Consider the following 23370-nt stretch of genomic DNA (forward strand, 5'->3'; position numbering starts at 1 on the left):
AATCTAATGATTAGTTTAGATTTCTGCTTTTGTCAATGGCTGATATACACTTTGTACAAAGCCATGATTTTCTCAATCATTGTTTGCTGCATAAACTTAACTCTCCCTCATCTACAAATCTACCTTCTTCCATTTTTACCTTCTGCACGAACTGCATGAAAGTTATCTCCTGGATTTCTACTTTTCTTTCCCATTTCCTTCACTCTTGCTCTCTCCCGCTGTTCTCTCTCCTTCTTTTGACATACATGGTATCTATTATTCCCTGCATGCTTTGTGTTCGATCTTCCACCTTCCTCTCTAGATCCCTTAGGAAATTTCTGGTTAACAGGTCTGTTTGGATTTAGTAGCTTGGCAAGCACTCCCCCCTCTCATTCAACCACTGCCTGTGTACACAACTGCACCTTAATATCTAATGAGCCCCATGTTGAGTGTGATTTCAAAGTCACAATATGGCTAAGGTCTTTTAGAGCTGGAGGTATATTTTGGTTGCAAGGACACAATTGATAGAGAATCCAAGAGAGACTTTTATGCTTTTTTATTATATACAATGAAACTTTTTACAATAGGTAATTTACAATACGTATTTACAACATCCCTATTTTTACCTAGTATCAGGTTTACTCCTAAATCTCTCCCCTCCAGAGACTATTTCCCTCTAACACTCCTACTAACTGCTTCACTTTCTCCCCCCCCCCCCAACTCCATTTCCCTCCCCCATTTCTGGGCTTATCAAGAGAGTGAAAAGAAAGGAATGTGCTGGAGTTGCAACCAGGGTGCTTAGCAAAGTTTGTCTCCTTTCTTGGATCTGTTCAGCTGTTACCATCTGTGTCTCTTTCAGGGGAGAAAGAGCCTCTCTCAGGGTCTTCTCAAAGATCAGGGCAGCCATTTCCCTCCTCATCTTGGGTTTTGGGTGAAAATATTGTTGTCTGGGATTTCACTTGTCTTCTTCCAGGGAACCATCCAGAGACTCATCTTCTTCCTTTCTGAAGAGGAAAATGACTATTATGCCATACAGTCATCAAACTTCCCACTCTCCACTTTTTAGTCGCACCAGAGGCACCTCCACTAGCAATTGAGGAGTCAGATGCCCCTCCAGCACTCCAATCCCCAAGGCTGGACCAATGGGATTGCTGTCTTTACATCTCTCCACAACAGCCCTGGCTAGCAGCCAGGTCAGTTGATCAGGCGGTGCAACAAAGTCAATTACAGTAGAATTGAACTTCTTCTCCCCTTCTCTCTCCATTTGCTGACTCATGCCAGTAGCCATGCTAGGCCACTAAAAACATTTGCCACATTGGCATATCCTGCTGAGGCATAAAATACATCTTTTAAATCATTAGACATTATCTCACAGGTTCTACTATGTCACAGTCAAACAAGCTATCGACAGAATATGTGAACCCGGAACACTTTATTGAAAGAATATACACTGGACATAATGTATATACATACAGAGCCAGTTTGGTGAAGTGGTTAAGGCAGGGATGTCAAACTGCCGGCCCACGGGCTGGATGCGTCATGCCGAATCTACGCCCACCCCAGCTCTGGCAATGGGGAAAAAGTCACGATACATCACAACATGTCACGTGACAATGTGAGTTTGACACCCCTGAGTTAAGGTACTGGCCTGAAATCAGGAGAATTTGAGTTCTAGTCCCATCTTAATTGTTAATACAATTAATCTGCGTGTCAGAAATAACTGCATATGTAAATAACTATGTGTAATATTATAAGCATGGTAGAAAAAAGGCAAATATTTAGCAATACTATAATCCAGGAGTACCTAACCCCTGGTCCATGGACTGATACTAGGCCACGGCATGCCAGCAACCGGGCCGCACAAACAAGCAAAGCCCCATCTGCAGGATGCAGGCAGCACACAAACCACGCCCCCTCCGGTCCGCAGAAAAACCTCTCCACGTTATCGATAACTGATGCCCAAAAGGTTGGTACCCTCTGCTATAATCCAGTTCAAAAGTATAATACCTCAGAAAATAATGCCCACAATTGTAGGAACTCAAATGATCATTCCAGTATTTATATCCCAATTTGGCTCACAGCTGCCAGCTGAAGAAAAGTAGAGTATCTTTGACTGTAATGCTACCAAAACACCAACAGTTTCAACTGGCTTTTGACTATTTTGAATACTGGAATTATCTAAGAACATTTGCAACTTTAATGTAGCTTCTATATCCTATCTGGTCCAAGTTTCTATTTCCAAAGAGATTAACATAGAATAAAAAGTTCAACAAAACATTCAAATAGAATATTGCAATAATTTAAAATTGAAACAATAAAAATAAATCAATGCCAATTTTCTTTTTACATTTCTAAATTCTTTAACATACTTTCTTGAAGATTGTCACATTGAAACCAGAACTTCATTTTAAGTAAAAACTGTGGATCCCAAAATTAAAATGGATTTTATTACTACATAAGCAAGATGACACTGCAGAACTTGGAAATCCATTCATCTTTTTAATTTCTCAGTTCTGTGTGCAGTGGAGGATCATCACCAGATTCTATTTCCAATGCACAGTTCATTCTCCCCCTTTGAAATCTTTGTACCCAACCTCAAAGATGTCTGGAAATACAATTTTTTATGAATTTCTGTGCTCACAACTAGAAGATCATAATGTTGCTAGCTTTTGGATTAGCTTGTATTATGAACTCAATCATCATAGTTAATAAACTTATTTTTGTGTTATATAAGCCTATTTGGGCTTATTCAATAAACCATGATTAAAACATACTATGCTTAGTGCTGGATATGACTTCTGTTTGGAGGTCAACACAAGGGAGGAGGGTTAAAAATGGCAATAGGACCTACTTACTAGGGAATGCCTAGGTATGTTTTCCCATATATATCCATAAGATTTTAAATAAAACAGTAGAGTAAATCTATCAATAGTATATCACTGAACCTCTATCTTGCCTGCACTTGATCTAGGAAAGAAATGCCCTAGAAATTATCAGTATGACTTTGCAAAAACCTCCTAAATGCATAATGGCATTACAGAATCAGTGCACTACATAAGGGGCCTATAATGTAGTAATTATATCTGAAAGACATACTTCAGAAACAAAGAATTCTAGCACAGATTTGCCTCAGCTTGTATTTGTATTATTTATCTAAGCAAGTCCACTAAAATTGGTTAAATGCAAATAAAGTGATTAAAAATTATAACTGTATGGTTCTTAAAAAATCAATTTCAAGCAATTGTATTTAAAATACTTTTATACTGCCTTGTAAAAGTTTTCTAGACAAATGCTCTATAACTGTGTGTATGTAGACACACACAAAACATATATACGAAAGAGCAGAAATAATTATTGCAGAAATTACATAGATTGCAAAAACATAAACCTATATACTAATTGGGAAAGGATTATGTACTATTCAAAAGTAAAATGATGTACTTTGCAAAATACACTTATAGAAAATCAACAAATATTCACTTAAAGAAAATCTTTACATTAGCCAATTTCTCACCAATACAAAACAACAAAGTAATATTGTCTAAGGTTATCAGTTCTTCGGAATCTGTGGCTTCCCCTGTATTGCCCAATTAAAAGTTGTGATAAACAAAACTGAATCAACATGCCTATAGTTGCTGGAAGCTTTACTATCACAGAATAACTCAAAATGCTTCTATTTTAAACATCAGCAGACAGACTAAGATTATAAAATATGTTACTGCCATATTACTCTCATCCTTTACTCATAACTATTGCATAGTAAGTAATTGCGCAATTAATTCATTCAATTTTCCCACAAAAAATATTGATCAAATAAAGATCATAAACTTTCAAAAATGTTTGTTCAAGACAGTTTTCCTTACTGCAGCCCCAAAAGACAGTGGGAGCTGGATCCAATCTTTGGAGATGTACTGAAATTAATGATATTGCTTAAGAGATGCCTAAACGTGCTTTGTTAACCAGATTACTTAATGAGAATGTAAGTAGCATCATCTCAACCTGCCCATATAGCTGTTCAATTTGTAGCTTATCTAAAGATGAGAATAGTATCTGAAACATTTTTAATAAGGGTGAACTAAACTTAAATTTAGTCCCTTGTTGATTCTAAAACTGAATCAGTTCAGTTAAGAGGTTTATACATCTTATTAACTACTGCAGTGATTTATTCGAGATATTCTGTCAATCAAAGTATTCTGATTTATAAACCATGGTATACAGCTTAAGGAAATATGCCATAGTTTTAACACATGAACCTACTGCCTTTGAAGTTGATGGCTATATGATCTAATTATTAAATAGTTAATGACTAACAAATTCATGTTATCAGATTCACAAAAAAATTTAAATGTTCTCATTAAGTCTATGCATATGTAAAGTATATTAAACTTTTAGCTTTCGATTAAGCAATCAACTCAATGCATAGTTGAAACTGAGAACAAACCATAACATTACATCTAACATCATGAATCTAAATATATTTGCTATGTCGTTTTTTTGCATGTACTGCAAATAGTTTGACACAACTTGGCAAAAATTAGTACAGTATGTATGGACTGATAATTTATTCACAATTATATGAAATATCACTGATTTTTTTGCATGAATTTTAGCAAAATATGTAGAATTCAAATTTTAGTTTGATCCAATGTTAATTGATCTGAGTACTTAATTCAAAACATAGTACAATTATACAGTATATGAAAACTATATATTTATAAACAGAAAGTTATGATAAAACTCTCTATTGCAATTCCAACACGATTTCAAATGTCTAACATTGGATAACAAAGATAAATCTTATTTTTACTTTGTGTTAATTTAATTTCTAATGTTAGAATTACAGATGTTTCTGTTGTTCAGAAAACCTTATGAACAAAAAAAGTCATTATAAACTTCAATTAAAACCTAACATTAAATAAATAAAATCACAGGTAAGAAAAGAATCTTATGATCAAGTAAGTAAACATACATATTGATTTCACAGAGTACACACTGCTCACTCAAGTTATGCCTGGGATGTTAATATGATACAGCTTTCTTTTACTTTGGTACACTAGCAAGTTATTTCTCTGGTGGTGTTTGCACAAGATGCTTTCCAGGGATTGCTAAATTGTTCCAACTGCTTATGCTCAAGCAATACAACCATTAACTAACCCTCACTTAGTTCACACAATACATTCAATTAAAACATGGTCGGTTGGTTTGTGGTCAGCTATGGTTCTATAACCTCAGCTTGTCTATTAAGTCACTCAAGAACTCGCCCTGTCCTTTAATTTTACCCAGCCACCCTAAATATGTTAACTTTGTAGCAATGACCTCCATTTATTGCAGCGTTATTTTCTTTCAACTAGGTAGAATCTGAGGGCTCTTTCCATTGTTAGACTGGTGCATGTATAGTTATTTTTCTCTCCTTCCCTACTCCCCACCCCCCAAACCTCGCAGCCCTTACTGCCCTGTTGCATCAACTTCCTGTACAAGCTCCTCGCTTTGGGATGATGGTGAGAATTCTTGGGTCTCTCACACCCCTTTCCCTCCTCCGGTATGTCAGCTTCCTGTGCAAAATCCCGTACGCCAGGCTAAAGATGCCTGTGTGTTGCCGCTGCCCTTGGTGTATCAACTTCCTGTGCAAAGCCCCTTGCATTGGGGCGATTCTTTTATTATTATTATTATTCCTGTCTTTGGTGCATCAACTTCCTGTACAGATTCTTTTGCAAATGGGTGAAGAGCACGTTTGAGAGGACACTACCAGCATGTTCGCTGCTGCTGTTGTTGTTCTTTTCCTATTGCCCTGGTGCATTCGCTTCCTGTGCAGAATCCTTTACATTGGGGCGGGGTGGGGGGGCGAGCGAGTGAGGATGCTCGGCTGCATTTCTCCACATTCCTTAGTGTATCCGCTTCCTGCGCAGAGCCACTTGCAATAGGGGGGAAAAAAAGATGCTCGCACTTCTGGTTTCCTCTTGCTGCTACTGCTGCTCCCGCCGCCTGCCCCAGTGCATGAGCCCTTCTTCGTTTCCTCCCTCCCTCCTCTGCCTGCCCCGGTGCGTGGTCTTTTCCTGCCACCGCTGCTACTGCTGCTCTGCGAGAGTTTGCTGCCCTACTTCACTCTACTTTAGTTTCACTCACTTTACATCCGGGTTTTTTCCCTAGGCAATGGGTGCCGCACCACAGCCCGTTCCTTAGGCAAAGGGAAATAAATTCGCTGCACCGACACGTCAAGTAGTCCCTCTGGAGAAGCCTTGAGGCGCCCCCTCCTCTCCCCGAGCAGGCCGGCCACCCCTCCTCCTTCATTCATAGGGAGATAAGGTGGGGAGGCCGGTTGAGGGGGGAGGCCTCCTCCTCCTCCGCTTTGGTCCCCAACCTCGGCTCCTTCTTCGCTTCGGAGAGCGGCCGAAGTAACCGCGTTTGTGTGCGAGAGAGTTGTGTCGGGGGCGCGCGGGCAGCGAGAGAGTCAGGAGCGCGCGCCGCTGGCAGGCCAGGCAAAAGCAAAGCAAAGCAAAACGGAGGCCGGTGGCGGAGGGATTCAGGCGTGCGGGTGCTGCGGCCGGGCCGGGTGAATGGGATTGAAGAAGAGTTCAGCTTCTCGGCTTGTTTTTGTGTCACAGTTTCTCTTCTTCTGCGCCTCTTCTGCTTCGTTCCTTTCTTCCTGCCTGTCCCCTCCTCCCCTCTGCAGGAGGAGCCCCCCTGGGAAAGGGGAAGGAAAAGGACCCCTCAGAGGAGAGAGAGAGAAGAGAAAAGCAAGAGGAGGAGGAGGAGGAGGAGGAGGGAGCAACCAACCAACCATCTTCCACTCCCAGCTTAGATTAAAGAAAGTGAGAGGAGGAGGAGAGAGAGGAGCCAAGAAGAGGGGGACAGGGAGGCCCAGAGGAGCAGCTGCACCGCCTTCTCCCTATGAAGAGGACTCCTTTCCCCTCAAAGAGAGGTCCTGCCAGGGGGACCCCAGCCAGACCACCTCGGCGGCAACATCACCACCACCAGCAGGGTGTAGTATCCCACCTTTTGGATATTCTCTCTCCTTCTCCCCTCTTTTCCCTTTCTTTCTCTCCCCCTCTCGGCCCCCGGTCCTCTGTTGCCTGCCTCGGGAGTTTCGGGGGGGAACAGAGAAAAGGGTGGATGGTGTGGGTGCGCGCTGGGAGGAGGGAGTCCACCATGGAAGACTCCGGAGCCAACTTGGAGATGAGGAGCCACAACTTCAGGGTAATCCCTCCTCTCCTCCCCCCCCACCCGGAGGTATAACGCCTAGGGATGCGGGAAGGGGGCATGTCCTTTCTCTGTCACCTGTGAGGATTGAAGTAAGTTTCTGTGAGAGGAGGAGGTGGTGGTGGTGGAGCGGGAGGGGTTAGGTGACACATTGGAGTGTGTGTGTCTGTGTGTGTGTGTGTGTGGGGGAGAAATGACACATTTGCAAAGAGAGGAAGGGAGAGGACGATTTCCCCCACTCCTCCCCAGGATGATCTTTTCTAGGCCGTTTTCTGTGGGGTTCATTTTCTTCCCTGATGCTGCCGCCGAGGAAGTTTTATTACCTTGAAGATGCTCTTGCTTTGATGATCCAGGCTTCGTAGTAAAGCTGCTGCGGCGGCGGTTTTTCCTCTCCTCCCTTCTTTTTTTTCCCCCCCTTTGCCTTTAATTTGTCTTGGTAGCCCGAGTAGTGCTGGGAAAATTCCGTTTCTTCAGCAACTTGTTATTCTGAAGTCTCTCTTGCCCCCCTCACCCTGGGGCAGCCCATTTTGCATGGATACAAAGCTCAGTGCAAGGACACCTTTGGGATTTCACACTCCTGCTCTGGCACGTTTGCAGTGACTAGAGATGTGTACCTTCTCCCTTTCTTTTCCTGCCATTTCTCTGTATTAGGTACAAAGAGTAGGGGTGTATGTGGGACTGCCATTTGGTCTGGTGGTTTTGTGCCTGTGTATCTTGTTACTTTTCTGTGTTTTTCTTTCTTTGTTATTCCGAGCTTACTACAGATGGGATTCTGTCCCTCCCCCACTTTACATGTCTGCAGTTCAGTTGTTAGTTTCAGGATTAAACAATTAATACTTTTTGTTGTGAATAAAAATGAATTAGATCAACACAATTAAACCAAGTGATAGAAAATGAGGTTTTATGACCAGTATGCATTTATTTGTGATGCTTTTGGGATACTGTAATGAAGAGGTTTGCTGGTGACAAAGATGTTCTGAAAGGTGTGAGGATGTCATTCCATTTAAATTGCAGATTATAAGTCACATTTATGTAGAGAATAAATTGTTAGTAAAATTAGTGAAAACAACTCCCAGATAAATGTGTTGTTGCCATTTACTGTGTGATGTTTGTAATAAACTTATCTAATCATTTGTACACTTTGTTGAATTAATAAATTAGTGAAATCTATGTTCTTGATTATGATTTAGAGATCTTTACTGTCGAGATTGGGTTTTACAGATGTATTTTCAGCAAGGATGTCTTAAAAAGTTAAGACTTTGTCATACAAAACAGTATAAATATGAGGTAGGATATTCTAAACATAATGATAAAGCTATGTGCTTTTCTACTGAATAATATTAGATTTGAAATTACAAAACTTAGGCATGCAAATCAGAGTAAATTATTATTATAGTACAGTATTCAGTAAAAGTGTAGTTCCAGCTAATTATTGTTGAAATACTATTATTCTGTAAGACTAAAGGGTAGCAGCAGCTTTAGGACAAGCGTTATTAACAATTTTCAAAATACATATATGATCCTGTAATATCATAGGCCATTATTTTGCCATACATACAAATTTCTATTGTATTTTTGGAATTTCATCCTTTTTTGAAATAAAAAGTTTGACACCATAAGGTTTTATAGAAAGAGAATAAAAGTTTTAGGAACTCTTTTTCATAGAACTGCTTGCATTTTATTTATCATTTCCTTTGGCAGAACTTGTCTGGTTTCAGTTTCTATTTCTTTTTTTCTTTTTTGCTTTCTAATAGCCTAAGTATAGTGACCACTACAATCTGTGTATATTAATGAATATTGAATGTTCTTTTCTTATGGAAAGTAAGGTGAAATGGGATTGAAAGTTTCATTTACCATGCTGGTATTTAAGGGGAAACTGAAGTTAGCTGTCATAAACAGTGATCTTGCTAAACATGGGAGGAACTTTGCAAATCTCTAACTTTGAATATATTTTAAACTATAGTTTTAAAAAATTCTTTTCACAAAATATTGTCTTCATAAATGGATACTAAGAATTTTAAACAAAAGCACCTTTTATTTTTACACATTCTAAGAATTTCCTCACAATTTTGAACTCTTACTTTGGATTTGAGTAATGTAAGTTGGTCAAAAACTTGGGAAAGTATCTTTAAAATAATAATAAAAATACATTGTAGAAGCATAATTTTTCTTAAATGATAAATTCAGGTTTAACTTAAGATCTCTTCTACAATAGTGGCTATAATCTAGAGAAATGAAAATAGTACATTGTTATGCTTCTTTTAAAAATGGACCATTTGCAGGGGAGGGGGTTTGCAAGTTTTGTTCTTTTGATTTGTATAACAACTGCCAAGAATTTAGGCTACTGGTCTAAGTTTGGGTATTTAGGGGAAAATAAGGGGCAAAAGCTATCTTGACATTTCTCTGATATGCAGCATTGAAGATTTACTTTTTAAGCAGAAGTGCATCTTGAATTGGAGTATGTTCTGTTTGACTACTTACATTTGATGGTCTTCAAAACTGATAAAATTGTTTACTTCCTTAAGGTTGTACTTCTATATAAACCTTGGTTGGTCTTTTGAATAGACATGTTTTAAATGCAGGGAAACTGAGGCAGACTTTCTTCTGCTTTTTTGTTTATATTCTTTCAAATTAAATACAATGAATTATTACATTTTATTACAGGGTGCAGAACACAATGCTTTTGCACTGCAAATAAAAATGTATGTGATACTTGGTATCAATATTGGGGCATGTTTTCAAGATCAGCTTCCTCTAGACTGGTTAGACCTAACTCCCACTGGTCATGCCCCCTGGGGTATTAAGGCTGTTGAACTCCAACAAATTTGGAGCATCAGTTAAGTGAGCCAGATCTAGTTTATATTTGAGACAATAACTAAGCATGGAATCAGCTTTGTTTTCTCTTTCAGTGTGTTATTAAAACAAGTTATTTTGACATTAAAACACTTAACATTTTTGGTACTTCATAAATGTTCACTAATGGGCCTCAATATTTATTTCTTGTAAAAACAAAAGTTCTTAAATTTCAGTAATTTTAATGTAGGCCATCTCTTAAACTTATTTTAATTTTAGTGGGATCAGATCTAATTGCATGCTTAAAAATTAATTGAAATGATGCAACTTGAATATAAGTTTGGGTGGAGTTCTTTCTTTTTTAAACTTATTTCTATATGGAAAAGTTTCATTGCATTTTTGGATCATATATTTCTTATACTGTAGTATTAATAACATAATACTAAAGCAAAGTTTTACTATTTCATTTCACATTTATATGGAGGAAACAATTTCCTAAGAACTAGCACCCTAATTGTAAAGCACCTATAGAGAATTTAAATTGGGGTGAATTTGTTCAGTATTTTTGGAATAGATTCCGCACTAAAATTTATTGTGAACTTAATTATTCAGGGTATTAATTTGCACAGTTTATTCCATTCCATATTAATCCTAATTAAAAATTATTAAACTTTGTACTTAACTAGAAGTCTGCTGAAATCAGTGTGAATAATTTCTGAGTAAACATGTATGGAATTGTAATATTGAAGTTGAAACTCATATAGTTAAAGACACATGTTTTCATTCTTTTCGCTTTTAATGAATAATACAAGTCGGCAAACTTCCATGTTAAATCAACAATGTGATTTATAATCTTTGTGATATCTGAGATAACTTAATAATAATAATAATAAGGCAGGTTGTTCCACTGGTTAATAGAGAAGCAGTAGTTAAGTCTTGGTTTGATCAGAATATTTTAACATTTGGACATTTAAATTCATGGTGCTGTTATAAAAATACAGCTGACTGTAATGTTATAATGGCCCTACATTGCTGTTTTACATGGTTCCTTGTAAATTTTGGATATGAATCAATTCTTTCTAACCTTGTAGAAGCCTTTTGAATAGTCTTTTTAAAGAATGTATGGTGCAAAGAGAGATCACCGTTTCTTCAGTAGTTCAAGTTTCACATTTTACATACAGTTGTTGAAGTTCAGAACTTGGACTAATATGATCTGACATAAATTGATAATTTAAAGGATTAAAGTATTTTGGAGTAAAGATTTTTATTTATTTACATAATGCTGTTTATGTTCCCTACTTTTGTAGACTGTAGGTGGTAGCCATCATAGCATTAATTCTACAGAAAAGCCATGTTTTGAGAGATTTTTTTTTTTTTTTTGAAGGCCAGAAAGTTAGGTTCATTCCATAACATAGGAGACAATCACAGTATAGGGAACTTTGGAGGTCCTTTTTGTGAGAATCTATGGCAGTGGTTCTCAACCTGTGGGTTGGGACCCCATTTGGGGTCGAATGACCATTTCACGGGGGTCACCAAACCATGCTGTCCGCCATTTTTTTCCCTTTTCCCTAGCTGTCCTACTCCCTCTTATTGGTGGCCACACCCACTTGGGGGTCACCACAACATGGGGAACTGTATTATGGGGTCACGGCATTAGAAAGGTTGAGAATCACTGATCTATGGGATAGGTTGAGAGAGGTGGTCCTGAAAGTGCATTAATTGCAAGGAGAAATAATTGATTAATTTGTCTCTAGCTGAAAGTATTTTCCGAATGATATATTTTAAGTTGTGTAGATATATAGAAAGTGATATGTTTGCAGATAATTGGGCACGTAGAAGGAACATGTTGACCACAAATATGTCAGAGAATGAAGAAATTCCCAAGTGAGTTTCTTACTGCTTTGGATGTTAGACTGGGCACCATAACTGGCTTCTTTACTATCAAACTTATAAGTATTGTAGATTTTATTTATGTTTGTTATTTTATTTATGTTTGTTATTGCTTACAAATATTTTAGTAAATTATTTCAAGAATTAAACTTACTTTAATTTTTTTATAGATCCATGGATGTTTGAAAAGATGATCACAAACAATTCCTACAGTAGCTATGGTATTTAAACATCCTCTGGTTCTTAATTTGTGTTATTCATGGGGAATCTTTTAAGAAGAAAAACCACTTTGCTGTCTTTTTGCAAGTTCTTTTGCAAATTCTTTTGCAAGTTGTTTCTGAGAGTTACACTCTCATTTCATTTAATGTTTTTATTTTTATTTTCTCTCAATTCTTGTAGTGTTTTTTATGGGACATATTGTATTTTTTCTATGTGAGTTGCTAGATTTGTTTTTGATAACTGGCAACATAAAAATGCTTAATGAATAAATATGAAGTGAACCTTTTAATATTTATCCTTATTATATGTTCTAAAAATTTAATCTTGTATTACTTCTTTAAAAGTAAAAGTTGGGAAATGACTTAAAATAAGGTTTCAAACTTTTAAAAGAACTTGAGATCTATATAGAAATAATTGCATTTATAAACCTTGTTTATATTTAGAACAGATAAAGCTTAATTGTTAACATTATATTGATCAAATTTTGAAAGTTTTTTTTTAAATGCAAGGCAGTTATTTGACACATTAATGCCATGATTTTGTATAGGCTGTTGTTTATAGGAAACTCAACTTTGAAAATGTGAGGAGTGGCCTCCTATTTAATACTTTACCTCATTACCTTCTACAACCAACTCTAGCAGTGTTTGTCTAAAACCAGAATTCATCTCATGAAATGAAAGGTGGGAATTTTAGGATTATAGTATGTAGTATATTCAAGTTACTCAGAGTGGACAATAAAATGTGCATTATGCAAATGCTTCACTGGTTGGAAACTTATTCCATACAGTCTCTATTTTAGTTACTCAGGACAAATCCAATATTTTATCAGTCTAGACTATGCTGGCTCAGGAATTCTGGGAGTTGAAGTCCACGAGTCATAAAAGAGCCATGGTTGACTATCCCTGATCTAGACAATAATAGATGCAGTATTTGTTTTCAACAATGTATATATATATGCAGTCCAGAGGAATGCATCAACCCCCTTGCCAATGTGTTCCCCGAATCTTATCTATAAGATAGAGGACTCTAGCAAATGTAGAATGGGTTTGGGAAATGTATATGGAGCAAAAGGATATGGAATTCTGCTTAGGTCTTATTGATTGGGATCCATAGTGACTTTTGTATTGCTTATCAACACAGCTTACATCTAATTTGCTGCAAGATGTTAATTATTACCACCTTCCCATTTCACTTCTAAATGTTACACTTCTGTCTTTTGATGGCAGAACAAGCAATGCATAGCAACTGAGGGAAGTTTAATTTCTACCCTTTCAGTGGAATAAAATAGTTCTCACCATGAAAATAGAAATGGGTTTTAAAACCTCTCTTGTTGCACTGAATAGGAAAACAATGAGAAAAGATTAAATGTGTAAGTGGTAAAATGAAAAATTATGAGCCCTAAACATTGATCACTCTTTTTGACTCTGTCGATAGGGCTATTTTTTAAAAAAAAAAATCACCAACCCTCACATAAACTGAAAATATGCTGTGTGTTTTGTTTTTTGACTGCATATGGAACACAAACTGTCAGTACTTGAAGAGAAGGAGCACTAGCAGAAAGGCATTGATTCATTCTTTCCCCCTCCTGCTGTGTATCCTAGTATTGTTAACTATGGCTATTTGAAGACAATATATTTGGATGCAGAATCATAGTTGATCTCCTTAGTCAATTAGCCATCCAAGCTTAAGGATCTTTTAAACCCAAACTTCTGAGTAATCACAATATTTTTTCTGATAAACTGACTTATAGTAGCCATGGCAACAGCTGTCTTGGCTTTTTATGGACAGTTCTGTTGCTGCATCTGCAGGCTTCATCAATACTTCTGCTGCCTACAGAGGAAAGTGCAATAGAATGTCTCCCTTATACTTTTAACAGCTTTGCATATTATACTGTTGTGATATACTATTATATACTTCCCATGTTCCAAAACTTTATAGACTGTTCTTTTTTTTTTTGCCAAATAATTATTTAGATCAGACATGTCAAACACAAGGCCTGGGGGCCGGATGCGGCCTGTGAAGTGGTTTCATGTGGCCCGCGAAGCCATCCTGGAAACAGTGAGGGAATGGATCCCTCTGCCTTGGCCCTGGCCCAGGCCAGCCAGGAGCCAGTGTACAATTTTGTGATGGCCATCTATGCTGAAATGCATTCAGTCTTAGCTCCACAAGGCTGTCTGGAAACAGCGAGGAACCAGGAGAACTTGAGCAGCAGCCTTGAGGAAGTGGGGCTGGGCTTGGTGCTGCGGGTGCTCAAGGGCCAGGCTGGGCATTTGACCTCTGCTGCCCAGGGATCCGGGCAGCCAGCACCACCATCCAGCTCCCCCCGCATGGCCTGAGAGGAACAGTGAGGCTCCTCCAGTGTACCATGCCTTGGCACTTGTCCTGGTCCCACCCCCTTCTGCCAGAGACCCTCATATCTGTCCCACTCCTGCCCAGGCCCCCACAGGCACCCTTGATGCGAATGATGTAGAGCTGGCCATGCCCACTCAGTAGGCCACACCCACTCCATCCACAGTCACCCAGTAGGCCACACCCACCCTGGCCGCACCCACCCGGCCCCCTGAGGGCAACCACAATGCTGATGCGGCCCTCAATGAAATTGAGTTTGACACCCCTGGTTTAGATGCTGGAGTTTAAGTGTTGCCACTTGTAATTAAATGCTGTGACAACCGTGTCATGCTTTTGAACATAAATTGTCATAAATTGTTTCTAGGTTCTTCACTACAGCTAAGGAGGTTATTTTAAATGGATACATTTAAGATGTTATCTTAAAACCTTGTTATTTAAAGAACTTCCCTTAAACTTCATAGTAAATACTTCAAGATGACTTTTTATTGAAGAAAATACAGGTTTGTGTTTAACATTTGATGAAGGGGAAAGAAAATTTAAGTTAATGGATTTTTAGCATTGGAGCAATATGTGTCTTTCAGATACATGTTTTAAGTGATGTAATTGATATGATTACCAAAACACTTTAAATTGAAGAAATTTCTGTCCTAATAAATGGAAATCAGATTTCGCATGTTACATGATTTTCATTTAATGAACAAATTTGAAAGTATACACTACTGATTTTTTTATAATAAACTATATAGTACTGATATAAGTACCTTAGAAATACATCAGTGGTAATATATCATTATATAATTTAATATAAGGATACTACAATATAAGTAATATATCAGTTGAAATATTTGATGAAACAGTCAAAGGATAGTTGCTGTGCTAAAATGTTTATTTCCATAGATATATAAGACTACTTAAAATTACTTCTATGGGAATATTTTATATTTTAGGACATGAAAACTTTGATTTAGAGCAGCATATAGAATTGAGTGTGTAAACTTCTGAATTTATTAGCAATTAGTATGTTGATTTTTAAATGTAGTTCCTTTCCATACAGCTCCCTAATTGATTCTAAATGGTATTCTTAGAATTTTATTCATCAGATAGACACAGGTTTAGATGATTTGTCTTCTTTTTGCTGTCCTCATCTCAGATTTGGAGCAGATTAAGCTGGATGCAAGGAGAGGAAAATAAAAGGACATCTGATTGCATCCACATGTCATATGAACTGTATACTCTGGCATGTAGTCATTATGTTGTGAATTATTTTAAAATAATTGCATTTTAAAAGTAGCAAATTCCAGAATGTAGTTGTTTATGATATACTTTTCATTTAGTAAATGTGATAAAAGTGGCAGTGATCAAAATTTATGCCAGCTAAACTGTAATTTTAATTATAATTACTTAGTACTGTTTGGAAAAGACAGTGTCTGTTTGAGCTAATTCATATTTGATATACATGATTGATTTGGTGGTGTACCTATATAAATATGGTTGAAGGCAAGCCCTTGCACCTCTAAATGTACGTGTGCATGTGAATTTGGAAACATTAAAATTTGCGAATCAGCCTTTTAATTACTTTGATTTTTGCTCCAGATAGTTATAAAGTTTGCTAAAAATGTGTGCAAAAAAAGCTGCAAATTGAAAGGTAGGAATTTGGCTGTCATTTTGATGGACCCCCAGTTTGGCCATAAAACAAGTCACATTGTTCTATTGGGCATGTCACTACCTTCACCCTTTATGTGGAAAATGCTTTAACTAATAATGTTCTACACAGAATAAAATGTGAAACCCCGAGGACCTCTCTCCCTTGAAAATGCAAAGCTCTCAATCAAGATCGGAGGGCTGCTGTGGTGGTAGGATAACTTTAACTGTTATGGGTACTTCTGAATACTCCTTAATTATAGTTAACTTAATTAACTGGCCTTCCTTCTCCCTTTTCATATAAGCAGTTATGTTAATATGTACAGAAAACTATATGAACTGCCTAAGCAGTTACTGAATTTTTGTTCAGTTTTATCCACTAATTGAATTGTTGAATTCTCATTGTCTGTGTTGTTTGAAGAATCTGCCCATACAAATTTTGGATTAAAAATGTATGGTATTGATTTACATGCTTGATTCTGGACGTATACACAACACTTGTCGTTGGAGTATTCTTATATTATTGATCCTTCATTTAGCTTGACTTTAGTGATGGCGGGTATAGTATGGAGAGAATTCCATACTTATACATACAAACAGAGATAAAACATGTTTGGGATATAAAAGAGATTCACTTGGAAAGATCTGTAACCATATTTAGCTTCTATAGATAAGGAGGTGACACAGATTCTTGACCTATCTCTAACAGTATGATGGGGTTAATACTTTCATCTATCACAAATGACTGCATGTTTAAACTTGCTTTATTGATACAGAAAGTGTTTCTATTCTATAAGAGTAAAATTGCATTGTATGGAAACTTTAATGTACTTTGTATCAGTGCACTGTTATTTCAGTACCAGCAAAACTGATTATAGTTTAACTATTTTAATTATTCAGTTATGAAATAATGGGCAAAATAAAATATATTTTCATATTTCTCTGTCTAGAAATATATGCTGATATTTAGTTGGCAGAAAAACACTTACAGCTTTTTGTAACCCTTATGGTTAATGCTTTTTAATATTTGAAAATAGCCTCTTTAACTTTTCTCCTTTGTATATGCGGCCAACACTCTTTTGCTTTCTAGGCTTTTCCTCTCTAACACTTATGGCTCTCCACTTGAACTCTTAAAAACTCTATATTTGAGAATGCTGTGAAATAAAAGAGAATGCAGACTTTTAGCGGGTCTTAAAAGTTAAAATCCACATATTTATAGTACCACAGATAATAACGCCTACACCTCTATAGAATAAATGTGATTTTTGTGCTTACAGCTACTCTTTGTTTAGTGATTGACTTGTTTAACAGCCGTTCACAGTTGTAAGGATTGGTCATAGAGTTATTTTTTCAATACTGTATTTATGGCCTTCGCAGGTCTGTAAAGCAAAGGAAAGCTCAAGATCATAAGATAGTTGCAGTTTCACTTAGCGACCACTTCACTTAACCACTTTCACTGTTGCCGATCCTAATTGTGGTAACTGGTTGAGGACTATCTGTATTTTCTCTGCCTATCTCTATCTTTATTTTTATTTTGCTATTTGTTGAACATGTAATTCTTGACTTACAACCATTTCATTTAGTGATTATTTGATGTTACAGCAGCTTTGAAAAAAGTGACTTATGATTGTTTTTCAAACTTATGTCTGTTGCAGCATCCCTGTGGTCACATGATCAAATTTTGGATTCTTGGCAACTGGCATGTATTTATGACAGTTGCAGTATCATGTGATCACCTTTTGTGACCTTTTGACAAGCATAGTCAATGGAAAAGCCAGATTCACTGTTACTAACTTAACAACTGCAATGATTCACTTAACAACTGTGGCAATAAAAGTTGTAAATGGGGAAAAAATAACAATTGTCTTCCTAGCAATGGAAATTTTGGTGTTAAGTTGAGGACTATCTTTACATTGGAATTTCTTTTATGAGCTATGGCCAAGAAATAGTAATAACAAACTAATAAATTTTCTTTCTAGGAATGCTTACATTGTCATTTTTGGCTTAACCATAAATTAAAACTTAATCTCATTTTTGGTTTAATCATAAATTAAAACCTAAACTATGGTTGATTTTCTGAATATATAGCAAACAATCATCATACTTCATCTAGCATGGCTATTGATGATTGGATACTGGGTATGATTGTTCAGAGCTTGAATGCAAAATGTTTTGAACTGAATTAGTTCAAGTGCAAAACACCAGTTTGAATGCAAAATGGGCTGTTTCAAACATTTTGGAGCTCTTTGGGTGCAGACTGCATCTTGCATTTAGAATAGTCATTTTGATTTGGAAAACCCTCCCCAAGTAATCAAGACATACTACTTTGCCCCCCATACAAATGAGTTTTATCTCATTTGAAATAGGTTACTGTGAATTTGCTGTATTCAAAAGTTTTGCACGTCGGTAGTTCAGAGATCCCTTCCTACTGGTTTAAATGTGTATTGTTTAGTTTCTTTCCTTACTGGTTTTTAGTTCATATTGCAGAATAATAATTGGACAATGCAGGCATTGAACTAAACTTGAGATGAAAGCTCTTCTCTTCATTTTCTATGCACTTTTGCTTATACAATATTGTAGTTTTATTTTTAGAATCTTTGAGGAAAGCGGTTTATAAAGGCCACTTTATAAATTTATAGCAAAAATTATAGTTTAATATTTTTCAATATCAAAGATAATTATATTAATGTTATATGTAAAATATAAAATAGTTTATTAATGGATATAGAATTTTGCTTAGCTTATAGAGCAGTGGTTCTCAACCTTTCTAATGCCGCGACCCCATAATACAGTTCCCCATGTTGTGGTGATCCCCAACCACTTATATATCACCGGGTGCCAGGGGCATGGCCAAAGAAAAGGGGGAAAAATGGCGGACAGCCTTGTTTGGCGATCCCTGTGAAATGGTCGTTCGACCCCAAATGGGGTCCTGACCCACAGGTTGAGAACCACTGTTATAGAGGGTTCACATTGAGAAATAATTGTTTTTCATCCGAGTAACATAGTGAACACTGTGATTGCTGGATCACATTTGGTGTGATAAATTCCTTGCTATGTATGTATTTATATTAAGTCAACATAAAGCTTCATGTTTCAGAATGATATTTTTTTAAGGTTTCTTTTTTAGTGTATATTATATTGGCTGTTTTAAAGATTCTTTAAGTAAAAGCCCAGAGGTGTAAAATGAAGTAAATGTGACAAAAAGGAAGAAAAAGCTTAAGCTTAACTAACTAAAATTAATCCAATTGTTAAGCTAATTGTTAAATTGTGTTGCAACATACTGTGGCATCTTGCTTTTAAGATACAGAGATTTTTCAAAAGTAGATAATAAATTAATATCTATTCCTTAAAATCAGGATGTAACTTTCTCATTATGTGAAATTACCTTCCTTACTCTAGGCTCAATAAAACCAAGCTCTTCATTAGATTCAAATTCCATGTGTTAGAAATACAATTCAATCTCGCATTAAGATCCTTATATATAATATTTCTTCCCAAGGATATATTAATATATGTGGTAACTTTAAGTCAAACCAAATCTATAACAGAATAAGACCAAATCGTATGGGCTAAAGAGCCTTCACATTTCTTGCATTGCGAATATAAAAATCTAGTTTTCATTTTCATTCCTTTTTAAATAGTTGTTGAAGGCTCCGATACAAATTACAGTTTTATGAGGAATTTATTTCTTTTTTTAAATCATAAGAAATTTATTTTTAAACCTAGACTGGTGGTTCTCAACCTATGCGATGTTGGCACAGGGGGTCTGCAAAGACTTGAAGAAATGTTATGATTTAAATCTTGAGTTAAGTCTTGGTGGTCTGTGGCCACAAAAGGTATTTAAAGGGGGTCTGTGGTGAAGAAAAGACTGAGAACCACTGCCCTAGACCATTTGTTTTCCAAAATTGAACATTTCATTCATCATTCCAGAGTTGAACTATATAAATAATATTAATTTTCACTCTACTTTTTAATATTTTATAAATTTTAATTGTGGATTTTCAAGTACTGTATTTGTTGAGTAAGCTAAAATTGCAACCACCTTGGAGGATATAAAATATTTGAGCCAACTATTTGGTTAATATATATTGTCAAGCATATATTACAGGTAAATCAGACTCAAAATGCAATCTTTTTTTTATTGAAAAGTTTTATACAACCCTCCCCCCTCATTTCCCAGAGCTGATTACAGGGTTAAAAATAAACAAACAAATTCTAGCTAAGCTTATCCAACTATACAAATAATAAAATCCCTAGAATACTTTAACTCAAATACAAAAGAAAAATTTCAAACAAAAACATAAATAACAATATAAATAATTCCCACTTTAAGCTTTAAGTTATTCAAAAACTAAATAATACTTTCTAATCCCATATTTATTCTGTACAAAATTTATCCATCTTCTCCACACCGAGATGTATCTTTCTTGTGAATGATCCTTCAAATAAGCAGAAATTTTAGCCATTTCTGCTAAATTAGAAACTTTAAGCAACCATTCTTCTATAGTAGGCAAAGAATCTTTCTTCCAATATTGTTCAACCAATAACCTTGCCGCCGTAATAAGATTCAACATTAAAATAGTTTTTTTTAACATCACAATCTACAATAATACCTAACAAGAATAATTGTGGTGAAAACTTTTATCTTTCTATTAAAAATCTTCTGAATGTTCCACCAAATCTTAATCCAAAAGGCTTTTATGTTTCTGCACGTCCACCAAATATGATAATAAGTTGCATCCAAGCAACCACATCTCCAACACTTAAAAATGCAATCTTTTGAAACTGTTAAAACAACATTTGAAAATCAACCGATTTAAAATATTAAAACTTTGCTTAGTCTAATCATTCCAATCAAACATCTTCCCTGCGATTTTCAAATTTAAATTATACCACACATAAACTTCTTGTACAATTGCTTACCAATTAATAACTAGTTATGACTATCATAGTCTTAATCAGAAAAGTTTTCAAATTGGGAATCATCAGTTTAACATAACTGAACCTTAAAACTTCCAGGATCTCAAAGATGTTACACTCTTGGGCTCTAAATGGGACCTAAGGGGAGTTGAATGATAACATTAAAAATCTATTTAAAACATGTTTATTTATTCGTTAATCATGAAAGAACATACAAAGCAAAGAAAAAGAGAAAAAAATAGACTAACAAAACCCCCAGATATCAAATATATCTAACCTTAAACATAAGAAAAAATCCACTCCAGCTAAAAGCTGAAAGATAGATACATCAAAAATTTAATCGATTTTTCTCACATAGCAGGTCTATAAATAGTTATAAACTTTCCCATCTATATTTAACAAAAATGCTGTATTACATAAACATCTCTGATGTGGAAATCTAATTGTCTAGTAATCGAATCAACCCAATGTGTGTGTGTGAGAGAGAGAGGGGGGGGGAGAGGGAGAGAGAAGTCAACAGGTTATCCTAAAAGTAAAAGATATCATTGAAAGTCTGATAGGATAAAATCATCATCATCATCATCATTCCACAATTTAGCTAAAGAAATTCTAGGGGCTTTAGTTTGCTATACATTTTTTCTCAGCTATTTATATAAAATACCTAATGGGAATTATCATTGGAATCCCATTAATCTCAATGTAATATTCATTTTAGTAATACAACTTACTGCACAGATATATCGTTGAATAAAACAAAGTAATAGTAATATATTACTATATTAAAGGAAACTGTTTTAATTGTTGTCATCATTACTAAATATTCTGGGAACTGCATTATTTTATCTTAGCATAAATTATGATCTTAAATGATTCTGTGAAAAACCTCATGTAGACTTTTTTTTTTAAAAAAGTCATGTTTTCTGAGAGATCCATTCATGCTGTTGTGATTAGCATATGAGCAAAAAGTTGGATTTAAAATACTAAACTGCTGAACTATTGAACTATTATGGTATGTTAGGTATATTATAATATAATATATATCTATAGGTATATAAGTTTGGTATGGATTTTTTTTTCAGTGTTTATAGCTTGGTAGCCATGTGTGTTTATGTATTGTATTTTGGGATCCAAATAGGTTTCAGTGCAGGTAACTTGCTTGATGTCTTTGCCAGATTGCCACTCCATTAGACTTTGTATTTTTTATTTTACTTATTTTGAAAAAAATATTTTGATTTTTAAAACTGGGAAACTGGTAGGATGCATAATCTTTATTTCTAATAATACCCTGAGTTCCATAAATCTACTTATCTAGAAAATAACAAGATAAGCAGGATGGTAGGCAGTGTCCAAAAGAAAAGTCTGTATGTGAATGGGCAAGCTCCTTTATCAGCTACTTTATAAGGTTACTTGTGGTGTATGCTCAAAATTTGAAATTAAATATTTTGAGAAAATGTGAGACTCTGTTCTATATAGTCCATCACACCTGACCTTGTATTTCAGCAGTCCTGTTACCTGTTATAATACTTATTTTTAGGAAGCTAGCTATTTCAAAATAGAATAAGAAGTAATAATAGAAATAGAAAAAGAAGTAATGCTGAATATATTGGTCTTCCTCAATCTGCTGTCCTACTGTACAGGTGTAGCTGGTTGTATTTTCCATTATTACTAGTCAGTATGATCATATTGAACACATATTATGAAAGTTAAAACCCAAGATATGTGATAGTTTCCTTATGAAGGAGGATTATTATTATTTTATTAGGAGGGCAAAGTGCTTGTCTAAATTGTAATGTGGGAATTTGGATTTTTCTTCATGGGCAGTATGCAAGATGAATTTACGGTTATATTTTGGTTAATATACTCTCTTTCTAAGTAAACCTGCCATGTTAAAAAAACATTTATAGATCTCAAAAATTAATTCTGAACTTTGAATTTGAGAAGAAGGGGACTCTGATGGAAAGCAAAGTGGAAGATAGACTTTCCTCTGTGATTGTAAAACAATAATTGGGTGACACAGACTTTCTTGTATTAAAGAGGTGCTTAATTCTTAATAATTCTTGGCCTTTATTTCATCTGTATGCAATGAAATCTCCAAACGTTGTTTTCTCAAGTATAGCCATCTTGAGCTCTGCTGAAAATAATTTGTTAATTTTCACAATGTGAAATAATTTATTTTTGCTATAGAGTAGTAACATGGCTGCTCCTGGATGGCCAGAAGAAACTGGATTAATATTTTTATATAATGTATGCTTTATAATCTGAATCCCCAGTCACATGAGAGATGAAAAGTACCATAAACTGTAAAATCAATTAATTTGCAGTTATGAAGTAAATGAATAATCAGGAAGCTAAGTGAAAGAAAATTACATCCAAGTATTACAA

General features: G+C 35.6%; 1 protein-coding gene and 1 long non-coding RNA gene across 6 annotated transcripts in view; one reads left to right on the forward strand and one right to left on the reverse strand.

Moving 5' to 3' along the window:
* Nucleotides 1-520: 520 nt before the first annotated feature.
* On the reverse strand, nt 521-6337 carry LOC120314978. The gene is made up of 2 exons (XR_005558577.1): nt 6103-6337; nt 521-983 (listed from the first exon to the last, which is right to left on the reverse strand). It is a non-coding gene; the product is annotated as an uncharacterized LOC120314978 (long non-coding RNA).
* Nucleotides 6338-6512: 175 nt separating this feature from the next.
* PHF21A (PHD finger protein 21A) overlaps nt 6513-23370 on the forward strand; it is a 158091-nt gene continuing 141233 nt past the window's right edge. For 2 of the 5 annotated variants that reach the window (XM_039358560.1, XM_039358569.1), the window contains exon 1: nt 6516-6958. The gene's annotated coding sequence lies outside the window, so the exon portion shown is untranslated. Of the gene's footprint in view, nt 6959-23370 lie in introns of all 5 variants that reach the window. The other 3 variants (XM_039358577.1, XM_039358551.1, XM_039358545.1) reach the window with 3 other exon arrangements.

This window comes from Crotalus tigris, unplaced genomic scaffold, assembly GCF_016545835.1.
Source record: "Crotalus tigris isolate CLP2741 ecotype Arizona unplaced genomic scaffold, ASM1654583v1 scf7180000017576.4783729, whole genome shotgun sequence".
NCBI classification, from domain to species: Eukaryota; Metazoa; Chordata; class Lepidosauria; order Squamata; family Viperidae; genus Crotalus; species Crotalus tigris.